Source organism: Lepidochelys olivacea (assembly GCF_965140295.1).
Source record: "Lepidochelys olivacea isolate rLepOli2 genome assembly, chromosome: 5".
Lineage (NCBI taxonomy): Eukaryota > Metazoa > Chordata > Testudines > Cheloniidae > Lepidochelys > Lepidochelys olivacea.
In genome coordinates this window covers 136,699,707-136,719,493 of record NC_140415.1, presented here as the reverse complement: position 1 = coordinate 136,719,493, position 19,787 = coordinate 136,699,707, and the positions used below count along the sequence as shown (strand labels likewise).

The following is a 19,787-nucleotide window of genomic DNA, read 5'->3' as shown; positions in this document are numbered from 1 at the left end:
AACCGGTCGGGTATCAAAGTGGTCCAGTTAAAAGAAATCTGATACCCAAGGTCCAATTGTAGGGTTTTTTCTGCAGGCCAAGAAATAATGTGATTTCCTGTGATCGTACTGAGATTAAAATGTAAGTCTTGCAAAGCGGTGGCCTTAACATATACACAACTATCATTAGCTTGGAAAAGTAACTGTCCTATCAAGGTAGTTCCTTGTCCCATACCTTCCCAACAGACTGTGTCAAATACTGTGACAACTTCCCCTTGCTTCAATTTCCTTACACATTGAAGCTGCGGGGGTTTATAAGGGCCATAATATCCACTGATTCCCTATTTCAATCCAAATATCAGGTGTTATTCCAGGAGCACTAACAACAAATCGGCTAGGCATACCAGGTGGTCTAATCTCCCAGACATCACGATGAATAATCCAGTCCCACATGCATCCTCCCCATGGACCCAGCAGGATTCGGTATGTAGGAGTCCACACGCCTGCTACCGGCCCATATGCTTGGAAGGAGCACTGCACGTACTTGCAACTCCATCCTGAAAATCTCCAAGTACGTCTCCATGGCCACAAATCAGATGGTACTCCTGAAGCATTAGTAAGGGCAGTGGGCCAAGCCTGATGCTCAAGATCACTCCGAATGGCCATCAGCTGGTCATTCAGGAAATCCTGAATCTCTGAACATGCTAGATCCCACTGCAATTCCTTTCCTGCCTCAGTGATATTTAACACCATTCCTGTCAACAGCTCCAGGGTCATCGAACTAAGGGTGGAAATAACATGTAATTCACCAACTCCAGCTTGCACCTGAGTCAGTTGTGCTCCAGTAATAAGATCAGTGGCTTTCTCTAGTTGTCCTAATTTCTCATCATGCAGTTATCCCTTAAGAATATTCCAAATTGCTGCTGCACTATTTGCACCATCCCATAAGTGACCAGCTAAGTCTCCCTTCTTTCGAGAGGAGACCCATGCTCTTTGCTGTTCTAGCCAGATAGCAGCTCCCTTGGAACAATTGGGATACGTGGAAGTAATCTGAAAGCTGGATAGGGGCAGGGTAAATGTCACAGCCCCTAATGTGGCATTAATTATGGTTATTCAATGTCCTAGTACATCTTTTTCGGGGATAGCATTATACCACATCTGTTGTTTAACTATTTTCAAATATTTTTGAGAGGCATTAACATCAATAGCTTAAGAAGGGGTATATTGTAAGATGGTACAGGTTAAATTGTTAGTTATTGGGATCATTTCAGTACAGATAAAATTTCTAGTGGCAGAACATATTCTCTGAGTATGAGTCTGGTTATTTACTAAATGGATAACTAAACAACAACAAGGGCCCCTTTCTCCCAATACGCTACAAACCCCTGGAATGGCCATCATATCAACACCTTCATAAAACCCATCTATTTCCCATTCAAATTCCCTAGAATCATTTGTGATAATGTCATATACTTCTATTTCTACTGGTCCATTTGTTCTCCATCCAACTGTTTGCTCATATGACATGTCCTGAACCTTAAAAAATAAATTTTCCAAACAATACTTAAATAAATCACCAGCATGTGAAGGCCTTGGCCATTGGGTTTCATCAGACTAGATAGTATTGTCTGTATCTGGGTATGTTACAGGGGTGGTAAAGGCAGTGATAATGGCGGTAATGGCAGGGGCAGTGGTTGTGGCAATAGGGCGTTTTTGATATTCCTCATCTGAAATCCAATTAGGGAGATCTGTACATTCCCAGGGTACCTGTCCAACAGCACACTGTGCAGGCGATGGAATGAACCCCAAAATCCAGTGAACACCACATTCCCAAGATTGGTCACAAGATTTCCTCCTGGCCAGCCTACAATACTCCGTTTCTTCCACCAGGGCCCGTTCTTAATGTCCTTTGTAGTCAGGAACTCCTGGGCCTTGGCAGGTTCGACGGAGCGAGAGTTTCTTTTTCTTCTTTCCTGGAACAGTCGTGGTCCAGTATCATACAGGGGAGAGATTACATCACCCTGCAGAGCTCTGGTTTCTTTAGCAAATGCTGATGACACAATGATTTCATCAGCGGACAAGGGAGAGGTTACTAGCACTTCACTTTGTCCTTTTCTCCTGCCGTTTAGGAGAAGGAACAAAAGTAGAAACAAGCTGATCAGCAGTTGAGGGCCTCAACCCAGCTTGAAAAAACATCAACTAGTACTCATACATATTCATAATTACAACATTTAGACATTTGAATAAAATCAATCTGAATATTTACAAATGGTCCCCATGGAGCGGGATGGGCTGCTTGTCTGGTTTTAACAGCTTTACCAACATTGTGTTGCTGGCAGATTGAACATTGTTGGCAGTAGTGCTGGGACACCAATCGCATCCCACTGCAGCAAGCATCCCCCCTTTGCTCACATGCGCCACCCCGTGGTGCACGCAAGCAAGATAGGGCAGAAGCACTCTCGGCGCAACCAGCTGACCGTCCTGGAAGCGCCAAAAATACTCAGGGTGTAAAGTGCACCCAGCAACACTCCAAGAACATTTTTCGGTCTCTGGTGCCATCTCCTGGATCCTGCCAAGGTCATTGAGGGAAGCCCGTGGAGGTTGCTCAACTAAGGCAAAAATAAAAGCAGCCTGAGGGGCAGAAAGGGCCGCATCCTTGGCTGCTGAATCATTTCCACGTGAAGCATTTCCACGAGTAACTTCATCATGAGGGGTTTGATGAGCCAGGCGTTTTACAATGGCAACAGCTTTGGCCAACAAAAGAGCATCGAAAAGAGCAGATACATACTGACTATTCTTAATGGGTTTAGGGTTAGGGTGTTAGAGGGTTAGGGTTAAGGGTGTAGGGGTAGGGTTTAGGGTGGGGGTTAGGGGTTTAGGGGTAGGGGATAGGTTAAGGGTGAGGGTTTAGGGTTAAGGGGTTTGGGGTTAGCTTTAGGGTTGGGGTTAGGGCTAAGGGGTTAGGGTTAAGGGTTGAGATTAGGTTAAGGTTAGGGTTTTAGGGGTTAGGATTTTAGGGGTTGGGTTAGGGGCCTTAGGGGTAGGGTTAAGGGTTAGGTTTTAGGGTTAGGGGTCAGAGGGTAGGGGTTAGGGGTTAGAGCTAGGTTTAGGGGTTGGGGTTAGAGTTTTAGGGTTAAGGGTGAGGGTTGGGTTTAGGGATAGACAAGAAAAAAGCAACCTATTATGGCTGCAGTATTAATCTTCTAGCCTACTTGATGCATTTCTTCAGCCCTCATGGCATATCTGGATTCTCTAGATGCTAAGATTTCATTTACAAAGCCAAGTAGATTCCAGCCTTCATGATAACAATTGCAAGGGTATCTTTGCAAGCTGAGTAATCCAAAGTAATGTTACCTTCAAGAATCTGCAGAGATTGAAGCAACAGATTTTGATTCTTCTCTTTCATATGCTAGTGTAAATCAGGAGACAAAACCATGGAAAACCACATCCTCGTGGACTGACAGATGTGAACAGCCCTGCCCCAATTACTCTCAATGGGATGTTTCAAGCGTCAGCATTAAATATTTCATAGCCAGATCACCTTAGCAGATGAAATGGGGAAGGGACTAGGAATCAAGAGTTGTTGCAGGGAGGAAAATGCAGATGGAAGAAAGGGGGTGGGGGTGGGGGGAAGACACAGAAAGGAAGATATGGAAAGAAAAGAAAGATAAAACGCACTGTCCTAAGGTTGAGCATATTTTGCTATTGAGTGATGCTGAATGCGAATTTGTTCAGAGCAAAGAAATACTAAAAGTTTAGACTGGATTTTTAAAGAGTATAAGGGGGTTAGGTACACAAATCCCACCAACTTTCTGTGGGAATTAAGTATCTAATCTTTTTGAAAATTCCAACCTTAGTCACTACACGAGGCGGACACTCACACAAATGCATTCCAGAAGTATGGTACCAGTACCCTGATACCAAGTATGGTACAAACACACCCCAAAGATAACGAGAACACACTGACCCCTCCTAAAGAGAAGGTCAAGATGACAGTAATAATGGATAGAGATGTTTTGATCGAACCAACATGTACAAGGTAATGGATGGTAACAACCCACGTCAGGGGGAAGTAACTAACTATGGTCAAAATACTTGTTTGTATTGGTGTATAAAATGGAGTCTCAGAGGGAGTGTCTTTGGCCGGCCTGCGGGGGGTGGGGAATAGAAAGTTCCGCCATTCACAGAGCTGCGTCCATTGTCACAGGCATACATGTCTTAGTATCCCCGTAGAGTCTATTACCTTTCTTTGTTGACAATAAACCTGGCCGGGTGCCTTCGTACCTTAATGAATCTCATGGTCATTGGGCAGTTTGATCGAGGTCTGCTGTGCCAGCTGTCTGCACAGAGCTGGGATGGCACACAGAGGGAACACACCCAGCCACACATTTGACAATATCATTTTACAATATCTACATATGCCAGACTAGACCAGCAGTATTTTAAATGTGCAGTATTCAAGACTAAAGCAGAGAAGAAAAGGGAAAGCTACAAAGCGTGCTTCTCAAAAGGCGCACTCATAGTGGTACCCTGTAATGAAATTAGGGGCAAGATGTACTAATCATAGCAGACTCTGAACACTTGTTTCCCTTTGAAGGGTGCTCCCAGACAATTAGGTAAGTAGGTCACACTATAAATGGTTGACATCTACTCAGCACATCCAAAAAAATGAGTCTGCAAATGGACTGTACTAAATTAAACTACATTGTGTTAGGGCCTATTTCCTTGGCTAGTTACTACACTGCAAGCCAGGGTGCGAATCTATGGCACACTGGTTTGCCATGCCGTAACAACTGGTGTGGACACTGCTACAGCGCAGTGAAAATCCCAGAGCGTGGCTTAGTGGGACTTTCACGGCGCTGTAGCAGCATCCACATCGGACGTTACTGAGCAGCAAGCTGGCGCACAGCAGAGCCACAGCCTGGCTTGTGGGTAGTGACTTGTCATATAGAAATAAAAGCAAATAAGAACAGAAAACTAAAAGATTCCTCTCCTAGCCAGCTGGAAGAGTTACCTCCACCTGCTGGAGACATGAAAATAACTGAGCAGGGTCATCCACCCACTTCATTTTTTATGAGGCGGCACAAAAACAAGAGTTTTGCTTTTTTCTTGCCCTCATTTGCTGGTAAGAAGGAATTATACCGAGCTAGCACAGGAGAATTTGGAAGGGGGAAAATTCTCTGTCTTCTTTAAATGCAGATCCAAGAATTGTATAAAAAGGGTTTGCTGGGAAATGCAAACAAATATGCTTTGTATCAAATGTGTCAAAAATGATGAATTCATACAGAATACAAGCGTTAGGGGAGGCTACAAAGCTGTAAGTTGTCTAGTATAATCGCTTTTCAAACAAAACTAATTTAGGTAAACGTTTTTAAGTCTGAAAGAATTTTGTTTTTTGCATCAAAACCTGAATGTCTGGTGGAGGGTGAAGGTACCAAGTTCCTGTAACTTCATGATGACATTTTATTATAACTCTTCATTCACATTGCAACCTGGTCTTCCATATTTTATTGAATTTCAAATGTTTGAGATATTTACATTTACCTTAATGCTGCAATCAGGACAATTTAATACTGTATCTCTCAGCCACAATACAGCATCTGGAGTCCACATGCCAATGTTACGGGGAAGATCTGCTAAACAGCACTTCATAGCCTAAAAGACATGGAGTATGTTAATGGTACAATTTAATTACATGGCACTCTTCAACAGATTATGTTATACTATTGAAGTTTACCTGCACAGAAACTAGGTAGTTTATTACAAGCTTTAACTCAGATGGATTAAAAGATATATGATATTAAAAGAGTGAAAGAAGGAACCTATTATGCTGTAAATTACTTCAACCACTAAGAATGCGGTGGTCTGCAGAATGGAGTCCCTTTACCCATACAGTAAGACAACCACCACAGCCTTCTACTGTGAGCACACAAGAACGTAATCTGTATTTATTTAAAACTGTACACTATAAAGAGTTAGAATGCACATCCTAACATTACTTCTAAGGCTACATCTATACTGTGCTCAAGTGTGGTCCACAAGGTAGGTAGGTGGGGGGCGAGGGGGGGAGCGAGAGAGTGTGTAGACCTGCAGAGGGCACCAAAGTGTTGTGTGTTAACTGCCCTGAGTGGATGCTGCTGGAGCAAATGAAAAGGTACATAAGTTCACGTTAATGTAGCCCAGTTTGAAAGAGGACTACGTTAACATGAACTTTGGACTACAGGGGTGTGAATTGCTAACTGCCTCCTGTGGACACTGCTGGCACAAACTAAAAGGAACCATAGTGCAGAACAGGCAATCTTAAAATGTTTTAAAACCACAAATCACTGCAGAGCACACATCTAAAATTATCAAGACTAAGACATGGCCAAGAGAGGTATAGAGGCCATCAGCTTTACTTAAAAATGATGTTTGTACCTGGGGTGGTAGGGTGATTATTTCTCTCAGGAACTGTGATGGAATATCTCGAAGCTCCGATACTTTTACAGAGGCAACTGTTCCGGTATCCATGAACTGCACATCTAGTGCACGACTACTGTGAACGCTTGTTATCTGAAATGAGAATGCGAGTGGTAAGGATAACTTGATACTAGCAAGAGAGCAACAGAGTACCTTTAAAAAGCAAATACATAGTTTAAGGAAACGGAAGAAAATATGTTGCCAGTGCATTTTATTTTCCATGTTATGATGCTATGCCTTGTTGAAATGAAATATGTTAAATGACAACACAAAAACTGTAAGATAGACCTACAGGGATCTATTCCCCATTCCATCAGCTCAAGTAAAAGATTACTTATGTGTGTTTACTATTTGAGTAAGTAGCCAATGTAAAATGATACATATGCCAAAATCAGTGTCAAAGAATTCAATGATCCAGATTTTAGCCAACCCCCAGACCTGCAAAAATAGCAGATGCTATGTGGGAAATCGAAGAAGAGCAGCAATTTTCAGTTGACACAGGGAAGTTAGTTCAGAGGTGAAAAAAAACATCCAACCAACCACCTGTTTCTTACCTCCACACGAGCCCATTTTCCTTTACAATGGAACACGCAGATTTTGCCACAGAAAGGTAATGAGACAAAACATTCAGGTGCCTGCTGCGATAAAGAAACAAGGGTAAATAATAACGCTGGTTTTGAATTTTTTTTTTTTTTGAAGAATGGCTACGGTTAAATCTGTTCTTGAGTATTCCTGAAGCAGACTTCAAAGAGAAACTGCTGAGCTACAATTCATTTGCAAACGTAACACCATCAATTTGGGCTTCAATAGGGACTGGGAGTGGCTGGCTCACTACAAAAGCAATTTTCCCTCTCTGGGTATTGACACCTCCTCATCAATTATTGGGAGTGGACCACATCCCCCCTCACTGAATTGGCCTTCAACATTGGTTCTCCACTTGTAAGGTAACTCCCTTCTCTTCATGTGCCAATATATATTTATACCTGTGTCTGTAAATTTTCACTCCATGCATCTGAAGAATTGGGTTTTTTACCCACTGTTACTTATTCCTTCACCGACTTACTTCCCTGGTCCTTCTCGCATGAATAGAGAGCAACAATACCCAAAGTCCGAAGGTGCAAACAATTCGATGTTTATTGGGGTGAACTTCCAGCAAGCATGATTCCAGTTTCCTTCCTTAGTATCCTCCTTCCCAGCTCTGACACCACAGAGCCTTACACCTGTGTCCCTGTTCCCATTCCTGCCCTTAGCCAGACATGATTCCAACTTCCTTACTCCCATTCCCTGTTCCCATTTCCCCCTTTAGCAAAAAATGATTCCAATTTTCTAACCCCGATTCCCTGTTCCCATCTCCCTCTCCCACCCACACTCACTCACTTCCTCATTGACTACAGATTATATAGTAAAACTTGAGTTCTGCTTAGCTATACCTTAACCAATCATTTTCCTGAAATTTAACTAACCAATCCTAACATATTGTAACATGATTATGTAATCAATTATATCCCACCACCTTAATTAGTTTACACCCAGCAAAATTAATTATACAGCAGACAGGAACAATCACAGAACTAGAGAGATTATACAGACAAACAATAGTAAAGTGGGAACTATAATGACAAAACAATACAGAAGTGAGGATTTCACATCCCAGCTATTGATAAGTGAGTTCTTGCCAGACAGGATGCTATCAAACTAAGTTTTCTTTTACATTTTCTAGCCACTTTCCTTTCTCTGGAGGTGATAGGAATACAATCCTGTCCTGATAGTGCCTAACAGCCCAATAGCACCTTATTTCAATGTGACTAGTTTGGAATGTGAGGATGTGACTGTTCGCTTCCTAGCTTATGGCTGCCTCTGCTGCTTAGCCAGAGGCCTTAGCCTAAGAACAGGGCCTCAATCTGTCACAGTAAGAGAAGGCCCTTACACCGGCAGACAGTGATTTTGATTCTTTCTTTTATACCTCTGGAACTAGCCAAGTGATAAGAATACCCCTAAATTCTTAAAGTACAGGCCTTTGCAGACAGGCCTGAATATCTTTATCCTGACAGGTTTCAGAGTAGCAGCCGTGTTAGTCTGTATTCGCAAAAAGAAAAGGAGGACTTGTGGCACCTTAGAGACTAACCAATTAGTCTTATGCTCTAATAAATTGGTTAGTCTCTAAGGTGCCACAAGTCCTCCTTTTCTTTTATCTTTATCCTAACACCCACGAAAGTTTATGCCTAAATAAATCGGTTAGTCTTTAAGGGGCCACCGGACTCCTCATTGTTTTTGTAGATACACACTAACACGGACACCCCTCTGATACTTAAATAGTTTCTGTTTACCACTTTGGATCTGTCCTAAGGGATTTTAAAAAAAATATTCAAGGTTATATTTCCAAGGAGAGAATGAGCACCAGAGCTGCCCTAAACCTTGATAGGCAAAGCTGGAAAAGGTTTAAAAACTGGTCTGCTTAACTGCACTGCTTTTCACTTTGATGTGGCATGTGGGTCTTGCAAGTGCCACGGGGGGCTTGCACCTCACCTCTACAAAAGCCTTGCCCATCAGAAAAGTCAGGCAAGAATGAGAGGCACAAGGGGATCTCTTGGGGGGTGGGGGAGAACATCTTGATTGTTTATATGAGGAGGAAACCTATTGGGTTGGTTGTAAACCGTTCTTATCCAGAGAAGCATAAAAGTGACAGACCAAGAGCAGAGACTACTACAAGAGATGGCTTGCAAAAGCTTCAGCAAGGAGACTAAAACTGAAACATTGATCAAGCTGTGTATTAGCCCTGGTCTACACTAGGACTTTAGGTCGAATTTAGCAGCATTAAATCGATGTAAACTTGCACCCATCCACACGATGAAGCCCTTTATTTCGACTTAAAGGGCTCTCAAAATCGATTTCCTTACTCAACCCCTGACAAGTGGATTAGCGCTTAAATCGGCCTTGCTGGCTCGAATTTGGGGTACTGTGGACACAATTTGATGGTATTGGCCTCTGGGAGCTATCCCAGAGTGCTCCATTGTGACCGCTCTGGACAGCATTCTGAACTCAGATGCACTGGCCAGGTAGACAGGAAAAGAACCGCGAACTTTTGAATCTCATTTCCTGTTTGGCCAGCGTGGCAAGCTGCAGGTGACCATGCAGAGCTCATCAGCACAGGTGACCATGATGGAGTCCCAGAATCGCAAAAGAGCTCCAGCATGGACCGAACGGGAGGTACGGGATCTGATCGCTGTTTGGGGAGAGGAATCCGTGCTATCAGAACTCCGTTCCAGTTTTCAAAATGCCAAAACCTTTGTCAAAATCTCCCAGGGCATGAAGGACAGAGGCCATAACAGGGACCTGAAGCAGTGCCGCGTGAAACTGAAGGAGCTGAGGCAAGCCTACCAGAAAACCAGAGAGGCAAACGGCCACTCCAGGTCAGAGCCCCAAACAAGCCACTTCTATGATGAGCTGCATGCCATTTTAGGGGGTTCAGCCACCAGTACCCCAGCCGTGTTGTTTGACTCCTTCAATGGAGATGGAGGCAATACGGAAGCAGGTTTTGGGGACGAAGAAGATGATGATGAGGAGGAGGTTGTAGACAGCTCACAGCAAGCAAGCGGAGAAACCGGTTTTCCCGACAGCCAGGAACTGTTTCTCACCCTGGACCTGGAGCCAGTACCCCCCGAACCCACCCAAGGCTGCCTCCTGGACCCAGCAGGCGGAGAAGGGACCTCCGGTGAGTGTACCTTTTAAAATACTATACATGGTTTAAAAGCAAGCATGTGAAAGGATTACTTTGCCCTGGCATTCACGGCTCTCCTGGATGTACTCCCAAAGCCTTTGCAAAAGGTTTCTGGGGAGGGCAGCCTTATTGTGTCCTTCATGGTAGGACACTTTACCTCTCCAGGCCAGTAACACGTACTCGAGAATCATTGTACAACAAAGCATTGCAGTATATGTTTGCTGGCGTTGAAACAATATCCGTTCTTTATCTCTCTGTGATAAAGAGAGTGAGATATAATTCATGGTCACCTGGTTGAAATAGAGTGCTTTTCTTTAGGGGACACTCAGAGGAGCCCATTCCTGCTGGGCTGTTTGCCTGTGGCTAAACAGAAATGTTCCCCGCTGTTAGCCACAGGGAGGGGGGAGGATTGAGGGGGTAGCCACGCGGTGGGGGGAGGCAAAATGCGACCTTGTAACGAAAGCACATGTGCTATGTATGTAATGTTAACAGCAAGATTTACCCTGAAAGAGTGTAGCCACTGTTTTATAAAATGTGTCTTTTTAAATACCGCTGTCCCTTTTTTTTTCTCCACCAGCTGCATGTGTTTCAATGATCACAGGATCTTCTCCTTCCCAGAGGCTAGTGAAGCTTAGAAAGAAAAAAAAACGCACTTGAGATTAAATGTTCTCCAAGCTCTTGCTATCCTCCCACATGGACAGAGCACAGACGAATGTGTGGAGGCAAATAATGTCAGAGTGCAGGAAAGCACAAAATGACCGGGAGAAGAGGTGGCGGGCTGAAGAGAGTAAGTGGCGGGCTGAAGACAGGGCTGAAGCTCAAATGTGGCGGCAGCATGATGAGAGGAGGCAGGATTCAATGCTGAGGCTGCTGGAGGACCAAACCAGTATGCTCCAGTGTATGGTTGAGCTGCAGCAAAGGCAGCTGGAGCACAGACTGCCACTACAGCCCCTGTGTAACCAACCACCCTCCTCCCCAAGTTCCATAGCCTCCACACCCAGACGCCCAAGAACACGGTGGGGGGGCCACCGGCCAACCAGCCACTCCACCACAGAGGATTGCCCAAAAAAAAAGAAGGCTGGCATTCAATAAATTTTAAAGTTGTAAACTTTTAAAGTGCTGTGTTGCATTTTCCTTCCCTCCTCCACCACCCCTCCTGGGCTACCTTGGTAGTCATCCCCCTATTTGTGTGATGAATGAATAAAGAATGCATGAATGTGGAGCAACAATGACTTTATTGCCTCTGCAAGCAGTGATCGAAGGGAGGAGGGGAGGGTGGTTAGCTTACAGGGAAGTAGAGTGAACAAAGGGGCGGGGGGTTTCATCAAGGAGAAACAAACAGAACTTTCACACCGTAGCCTGGCCAGTCATGAAACTGGTTTTCAAAGCTTCTCTGATGCGTACCACGCCCTCCTGTGCTCTTCTAACCGCCCTGGTGTCTGGCTGCGCGTAACCAGCAGCCAGGCGATTTGCCTCAAACTCCCACCCCGCCATAAACATCTCCCCCTTACTCTCACAGATATTGTGGAGCGCACAGCAAGCAGTAATAACAGTGGGAATATTGGTTTCGCTGAGGTCTAAGCGAGTCAGTAAACTGCGCCAGCGCACCTTTAAACGTCCAAATGCACATTCTACCACCATTCTGCACTTGCTCAGCCTGTAGTTGAACAGCTCCTGACTACTGTCCAGGCTGCCTGTGTACGGCTTCATGAGCCATGGCATTAAGGGGTAGGCTGGGTCCCCAAGGATACATATAGGCATTTCAACATCCCCAACAGTTATTTTCTGGTCTGGGAATAAAGTCCCTTCCTGCAGCTTTTGAAACAGATCAGATGCGAGCGTCATGTACCTTTCCCGGCCATCCCACGTTGATGTTGGTGAAACGTCCCTTGTGATCCACCAGAGCTTGCAGCACTATCGAAAAGTACCCCTTGCGGTTTATGTACTCGCCGGCTTGGTGCTCCGGTGCCAAGATAGGGATATGGGTTCCGTCTATGGCCCCACCACAGTTAGGGAATCCCATTGCAGCAAAGCCATCCACTATGACCTGCACATTTCCCAGGGTCACTACCCTTGATAGCAGCAGATCTTTGATTGCGTGGGCTACTTGCATCACAGCAGCCCCCACAGTAGATTTGCCCACTCCAAATTGATTCCCAACTGACCGGTAGCTGTCTGGCGTTGCAAGCTTCCACAGGGCTATCGCCACTCACTTCTCAACTGTGAGGGCTGCTCTCATTAGCACCATGATGCATGCATTGGCAGGGCCCATGCTTTCAGAGAAATCTGTGTCCATGTCCTGATCACTCACGTGACCGCGCTGACGTCGCCTCCTCGCCCAGTATCGCTTTGCCAGGTTCTGGTGCTGCATATACTGCTGGATAATGCGTGTGGTGTTTAATGTACTCCTAATTGCCAAAGTGAGCTGAGCGGCCTCCATGCTTGCCTTGGTATGGCGTCCGCACAGAAAAAAGGAGCGGAACGATTGTCTGCCGTTGCTCTGATGGAGGGAGGGGCGACTGACGACACGGCTTACAGGGTTGGCTTCAGGGAGCTAAAATCAACAAAGGGGTGGCATTACATCAAGGAGTATTTCAGGCAGGACTTCACGGAGGGTTCCAATAAGAAATGGTGCACCTAAGTTATTGTTCTTATTGGAACAAGGAGGTTAGTCTAGCCTCTGATTGATACATGGCTAGATTTACCTCACTGCACCTTCTCTGTGAGTGATTGCAGTGTGACCTAGAGGAATGAGTCCCCTAGACAGGGGAGGGGGGGAAGCAAATGAGTACAAAACAAATCAGGTCTATTTCTTGTTTTGATCCACTCCATCTATCTTTTACATCTTTGGCTGGCAGCAGACGGTGGAGAAGGACTGCATACCATCCACATCTCATGGCTGCTCGGCAGAAGATGGTACAATACGACTGCTAGCAATCCGTATCGCCTGCCTGCTCACCATAAGACGGTTCAATAGGACTGACTGCAGGACTAAAGAGAATGACCTGGTCAAGTCACTCCAAATTTAGACCCTGCGCCCATGTCTGCCCAGGCGCTCCCAGCCGACGTGGCCAGGAGCACCTCGGACACGACGAGGACGACTACCAGTCGTATTGCACCGTCTGCTACCAGAAGGCAATGGGTTGCTGCTACTGTGCAGCAAAGCCGTACCACATCTGCCAGCACCCAGGAGACATAGGGTGACGGTTACCTGAGCGGGCTCCATGCTTGCCGTGGTATGGTGTCTGCACAGGTAACTCAGGAAAAAAGACGCGAAATGATTGTCTGCCCTTGCTTTCACGGAGGGAGGGAGGGAACAGGGGCCTGACGATATGTACCCAGAACCACCCGCGACAATGTTTTAGCCCCATCAGGCATTGGGATCTCAACCCAGAATTCCAATGGGCAGCGGAGACTGCGGGAACTGTGGGATAGCTACCCACAGTGCAACGCTCTGGAAGTCGACTCTAGCCTCGGTACTGTGGAAGCGCTCCGCCGAGTTAATGCACTTAGAGCATTTTCTGGGGGGACACACACACTCGAATATATAAAACCGATTTCTAAAAAACCGACTTCTATAAATTCGACCTTATTCCGTAGTGTAGAAACCTTGCATTGAAAAGTGCATATTCCGTACTTATTCCGTAGTGTAGAAACCTTGCATAGAAACCTAGCAACAAAGTGGGGAAGTCTGTATGAGAGAGAACAGGAAATTTACTACATCCAGTTTACTAGCTTTTGTTTAAGAAATTATTCATAAGTATTCCAAAAACTATTTACAATAGTTTTTGTGTTTAATAAAGGTTTTACTAAGAAATTGTACGGTACTCTGAAGCTGGCTGGGAACAGTTATACAGTTATAATTTCATAAAAAATTATGAAATGTAAGCTTAAACTCTGCAGAAACGGACTCAGCCACGAGAGGAGTGTTGATACACCACTCTACCGAGTATCTGTAAAGTAATTTTCAAGGGTTTGTAACTCAACTTTTTTGGATGAAAAGTTGGCCGAGCGGCGGCTGTATCTGTATGTCACAGAGATTTCTACATTCTATCACAGCGTGAAGACGACTAGAAAACCTGCCGTGGGATTCCCCGACACAAAGCAGCCACTTTAGATAGGGGAGCATAGCAGCAGCCGCCGCCCTTTCTAAAGCAGCGGAGCTATTTTAACGTTGGTCCTTGGTGGACTAACCCACAAACGAACATGCAAACAGTTCAAAGCACTAGTCGATCACTGCGATATTACAGTGCACATTTTAGTGCACAGTCATTGTTCTCATGTTTCCATTACACTGCAGTTTTCCTTTATATTGGAAGAAATACACCTCGACTAAAGGATAAAGAGTCATAGTTTTAAGAGTCAGCTATAATAGGAAGGTGACATCTGAACAGTATGATGAAGAAGAAGAGGAGGACAATTTAAAAACCCTACTTTCCAATGACAGCTGAACAGTATCAGCCCTTCTCTGCTTCTCACTCTAAAGCCTACGCTGGGATTCGTTCAATGAATCTTCACTGAGCTCATTTCTGTTCAATTTTGCAATCGCAAACTGAATATTTTTTATAGTATTTTAAATGTGTTAGTATTCTTAGTAACTATTACAGTCTGTTAGTGGAGTTTTCTATTGGTCTGTTTTCTTTTGTAAAATAGCTTTTTGTGAGCAAAGTAGTGAGCAAGTTGATTGTGCAGAATGATCCCTGGATTTTAGAAAAAATGAAGAAAGAGTGTGAAATAAAGACTTGCCTAATAACAACTTCATTAGTGTTGTTCAGTTCTACCACCAATACAGAAGGAGATGCTTCTGCCGGAATGATTAAAGGAGGGACCATTATACTTTCTGGACCCTGCTCTTTGGTCTTTTCCATTAACTGAGAGCACTCTTGCTCAACCGTTATCTTCAGATCTTCAGGGATATGGACACGATCAGTGGCATTCAGATTCTCATCCATGTATTTTTGTGGTTTAGCATAGAGGGTTGCCTTTTTAGGGCTGTCACTTATCTGATTGACAGTACATATATCAGATAATATGTCAAGATTATTCAGAGCATCCTCAGGAAATTTTACTTTGTATGTGTCTTCATACACCTTGGGAAGTGCATTAGCCCAAAGACCATTGGAATACTTAAACAAAATTTCTGCAACTTTCTGTTTGAAGTCACTATTCAGAGAAGCTGATTTGGTCTCCATAACTGGCTTTAAGAAAGGATCTGCTTTTGAAGAAGTAAGGTTCTGAGATGTTCCTTCATGGTCTATGCCACTCGTCACTAAGTGTTGCATTTTCTTAGCAGGATAAAGGAGTACATCTGTATGCCCACCAGTGCACACTTTTTCCACCTTGAAAAAAGGAAAGCACAGTGAGACATTGACCATTTGTAAGTAATCAAACCAAAATATTTTAAGAATGAACAACTATGCATTTTAGACAGACAATCTTAGGAGGACATCTACAGGGATTTAAGCATGAGCTATTTTGTGCAATGATTTCCCTTAACATCTCCTTTTCCCTTTACAGGGGGGCACTGAGCAGGAAAACGGGACACACAGCCTTCCCCAAGTGGACACTGGATCTACTTACTACATTAGGAGGTGCTTAAAAACAAGTTTCCTCTTCTCCCCCTGTGATGGGCAGAACATAATCCAATCTACTCCAAAACTGATTTTCCCAGCCTTGGACCCGAGAGCCCATTATTTTGCATGACAGTGAAATCAGCACTGATCTGACCTCCTTGTTGGCAGTTTTAGCACAGGACCAACTCAAGCATGAGATATGCTCCTCTGCTCAAGATTAGCTCAGTTCTTGGACTGACTTTTACTAAATCAACAAGTGCACTTTGGAGGCCTATCAAATCTAGAGTAAGGGCCTCAAAACCTCCTCAAAGCATTCCCAGGCAGCTCCAGGGTCTCTGAAATTTGTCCATTAATGACCTCTCCACTTAGTAGGAGACCCCAAGCCCCTCCACAGGGGAAGAATATTAAAATATGCCAAGTCCCCATTGATGAGGGATTTGGCAGTGCATTTTTAGAGAGATTGGAGCCCTCTGGTGAGGCTCCTCTCTGGAGACTGACTGTTGCCACATAGAGGGGAGGCCCTACCTGTGGGACTGTTGAAGAACTCATTTTCAGAAGCCCAGAGATGCCCTATGCAGGAAGGGGACTGTCTAGCCCAGAGAGCCATCCTATTAATAAGCACACTGGCATTTAGCGCAAGGAAAACCAGGAATGTAGGGAGTAGAGCCAGAGAAGAGATGGAGATGTGAACAAAGAGATTCAGAAGAAGCAGAGATGAGATAGAATTGTAGAGAAAGAAAACAGACTAAGATCACATGCGGATAGATTAACTTGAGGGATTTAAGGAGCTGTTAAAACTCCCATTTGACTGAAGCAGAACCAAATTAAAACAAAGATTAAAACAGAACTGGTAACCACTGCTATACATGCGACTTTGTACAGACTCCCACTTGAAGAACCCACCATTAACAAAACAAAACAAACACACACCAGTGAAAGTCAGCCTCAATTCATAATGGCTGAGCGACCGTGTTGTTACTCGGCAGGCTTCCTCCACCGAATGCAGAGGCTCTAGCAGCGATCCCCTCGTGGAGCATGCTAGGTGTCCGGAAGTGGCTTGCCCATTTCTGTGAACACCTTTTTAAGGGTAGTGGTCTTAGAGGCTGTTTCCTTTACACTTGAAGTGCCAGGGAGATTTGTACTTCTATTGGAAGAATGAGGAGAATCCACACTTTTTGGAGCTCTTCTCTCATTCAGGATTCCGGAAGGAAGGGAAGGTGGATGGAGTAAATCACAACAAAATTAGGTGCTATCTTTCAAAATGAATGCGGTGCAGGGCTTTGGGACCTTATACATGCTTTTCTGAGGCAGTGGCTGTGGTGGCATCTTTAACTACCAGGAGCTGGAGAAAATTTGAGGGGCCATCTGTAATCTGAATAAGGTGGTGTGGATGCAACAAAAAACTTCCATCAAGAATGCTGAATTTTTCAGGTAGAGTCATCTAAATTTGGCTTTGTTTGAATGACAGAGCCCAAGAATCTTGTTGACTATGGGCAACAAAAGCGCCTAGATTCATTAGTATGGCACTCTGACCTCAGGAACTGCATTTTTGGGCTGTGAAGCCTGGGAATGAGAGACAGATACAGACATATACATCCATCAATGCTTCTCCAAAGGTGCTTACCTTGCAGTGCTACAGGTAGGGCAGAACCCTTAGTGTGGATGTGCCGAGGCAACATACTAAAAAACCCTCCACAGTTACTAGTAAATAGCTTCTCTCTAGCGTTCAAGAGTCTGATTATACCAATATAATTGAGACTGTGTGCAGGTGTGTAACTGTGGTACCTTGAATACCTTGCCTCCGTAGATCCATCCTGGAGTGGAAGGCTTTGCCAGCCTTCTAAAAAGACCCTATTTAATAACGGGCTCTTCATTTTAGCAAGGAAAGGTACAACGCAATCCAGTGGCTGGAAGTTGGAAGCTAGACAAATCCAGAAGGGAACTAAGGTATAAATTTTTAACCAATGAAACAATTTTCCAACGGTGTATCTTCTATCACTGATAAATTTTTAAACCAAGATAGGAAGTTTTTCTAAAAAAGATCTACTCTAGGAATTCTTGTAGGGACGTTCTCCGGCCTGGGCTATACAGGAGGTCAGGCTAGAGGACCGTAACAGTCTCTTTGGGCCTCAGAATCCATAAAAGCAATGGCAATTGGAGATGCTTGAGCACCCCTTTGCAGAGCAGTGGTTTCAGGCCTGCAGGTATAAGACTGAGCACACCCTAAGCTGTCACTGGTTTCTGCAACGCATTGAAATATTTATTACGAAGTCCCGGCTGGGAAAGAAGGCATGGGGATTTGCACATGTATTTAAACTAATCTTCCTCATTTGACAAGGACTTCTGCAGATCCATATTCAATTTAACAGTACAATACAAGGAAAGGAGGACAGAGAAGTACTAATCGAAGTGTTCAAGAACTTCTCTCCCAAATGAGATGCTGAATTAAGAATAACTTTGCATGAATGGAACTCCAAATTCCATTGTACATCACACAAAGGGCAACACCCCATTAAGCATGCCTTGGAATGGAAGCCTTAGGGCCTCTCAAAGAGGAACCCCAGCTCTAGTGTAACAAGTCTGAACACAAGGTCCAACCCACTTGAACCAGAGTTAATCTTCATCCGAAAAACATTATCTCCAAAAACTAGAGAGAGCCTAGGCGGCTTTACAGGACACCTTTCCTAAATGGAAATAAAAGCTCTGTGTTCAACAAGTTTACACAAGTCTCAAACTCCTTCAGGAAGTCTTAGATTTAGGAATGAAACTTGGTGCATAAATGGAATAAATAGTTTCCCAACTCAAGATGGTGACTCTTTTCCAGACAAAGTGTTTTATGACTCCCCTCCCCCTCCCTGCATGTCCAACCCTGAACATTGGCAGAAACATTTTTTTGAACTATAATTATACCCGAAACTACTACTTATGTAAAAGAATAAATGGACACAAATCAGATGTCAAGAATTATAACATTCAAAAACCAGTTGGAGAACACTTCAATCTCTTTGGTCACTTGATTACAGACCTAAAAGTGGCAATTCTTCAACAAAAAAACTTCAAAAACAGACTCCAAGGAGAGACTGCTGAATTGGAACTGATTTGCAAACTGGATACAATTAACTTAGGCTTGAATAGAGACTGGGAGTGGACAGGTTAGTACACAAAGTAAAAGCTATTTCCCTGTGCTAATTTCCTCCCTACTGTTACTCACACCTTCCTGTCAACTGTTTGAAATAGGCCATCCTGATTATCACTACAAAAGGTTTTTTTCCTCCTGCTGATAATAGCCCACCTTAATTGATTAGTCTGTTCGAGTTGGTATGGCAACACCCATTTTTCCATGTTCTCTCTGTATATATTATCTTCCTGCTATATTTTCCAATGGCTGCATCCGATGAAGTGGGTTTTAGCCCATGAAGGCTTATGCCCAAATAAATTTGTTAGTCTCTAAGGTGCCACGAGTACTTCTCATTTCTTTTTGCTGAGACAGACTAACACAGCTACCACTCGGAAATAAATGAGTGCATCTCTCCCCTAAATAGCTCTATAAGGACAAAGAACACCCTGGAGACCAGGCCTTTAAACGTTAGGAAACATCAGAGTTAAGGTGACGTGTACATACTTCGCGCAGTGCTGTTGTGCATGTGTGTTATGATACAGGCTCACAAGTGTGGCCTTGGGGTCAATTCCCTGCCCCCCACAGCATCAATTTCCTCCAGACTCCCAAGGGAAGTGGTGCTTCCTCCATCCCTTGATGAGATGCCTTTCTCGAGTCTGCTTTGGTCCAAAACTCGCTACTGCGCCGTGCAGGAGGCCTGTGATGTGTAGGGGGGGCAAGATGAGATGATCTAACAGTCTCTTCTGGCCTTCAAGTCTCCAAATCTCTGCAAAACCAAGTGTGGCACATTGAGCATCCTCTGATGGTTCCACGTGTGGCCTGCGTGAACCCTTGCACGACCACTGGGTGTGTGGGGGTGACCCAGGGGGAGCAGCTCAAACACGCACAGGAGCCGGCTCGGGGCAGGACATGAGCCCTGCAGGGCAGGGGTGGGGGTGGC

At 44.4% G+C, this 19,787-nt stretch overlaps 1 long non-coding RNA gene across 1 annotated transcript; it reads right to left on the bottom strand.

The window, feature by feature from the left end:
• Nucleotides 1-5,521: 5,521 nt before the first annotated feature.
• LOC311520297 lies at nucleotides 5,522-7,110 on the bottom strand. The gene is made up of 3 exons (XR_014711546.1): nucleotides 6,993-7,110; nucleotides 6,397-6,531; nucleotides 5,522-5,634 (listed from the first exon to the last, which is right to left on the bottom strand). It is a non-coding gene; the product is annotated as an uncharacterized lncRNA (long non-coding RNA).
• Between the last annotated feature and the right edge of the window lie 12,677 nt (nucleotides 7,111-19,787).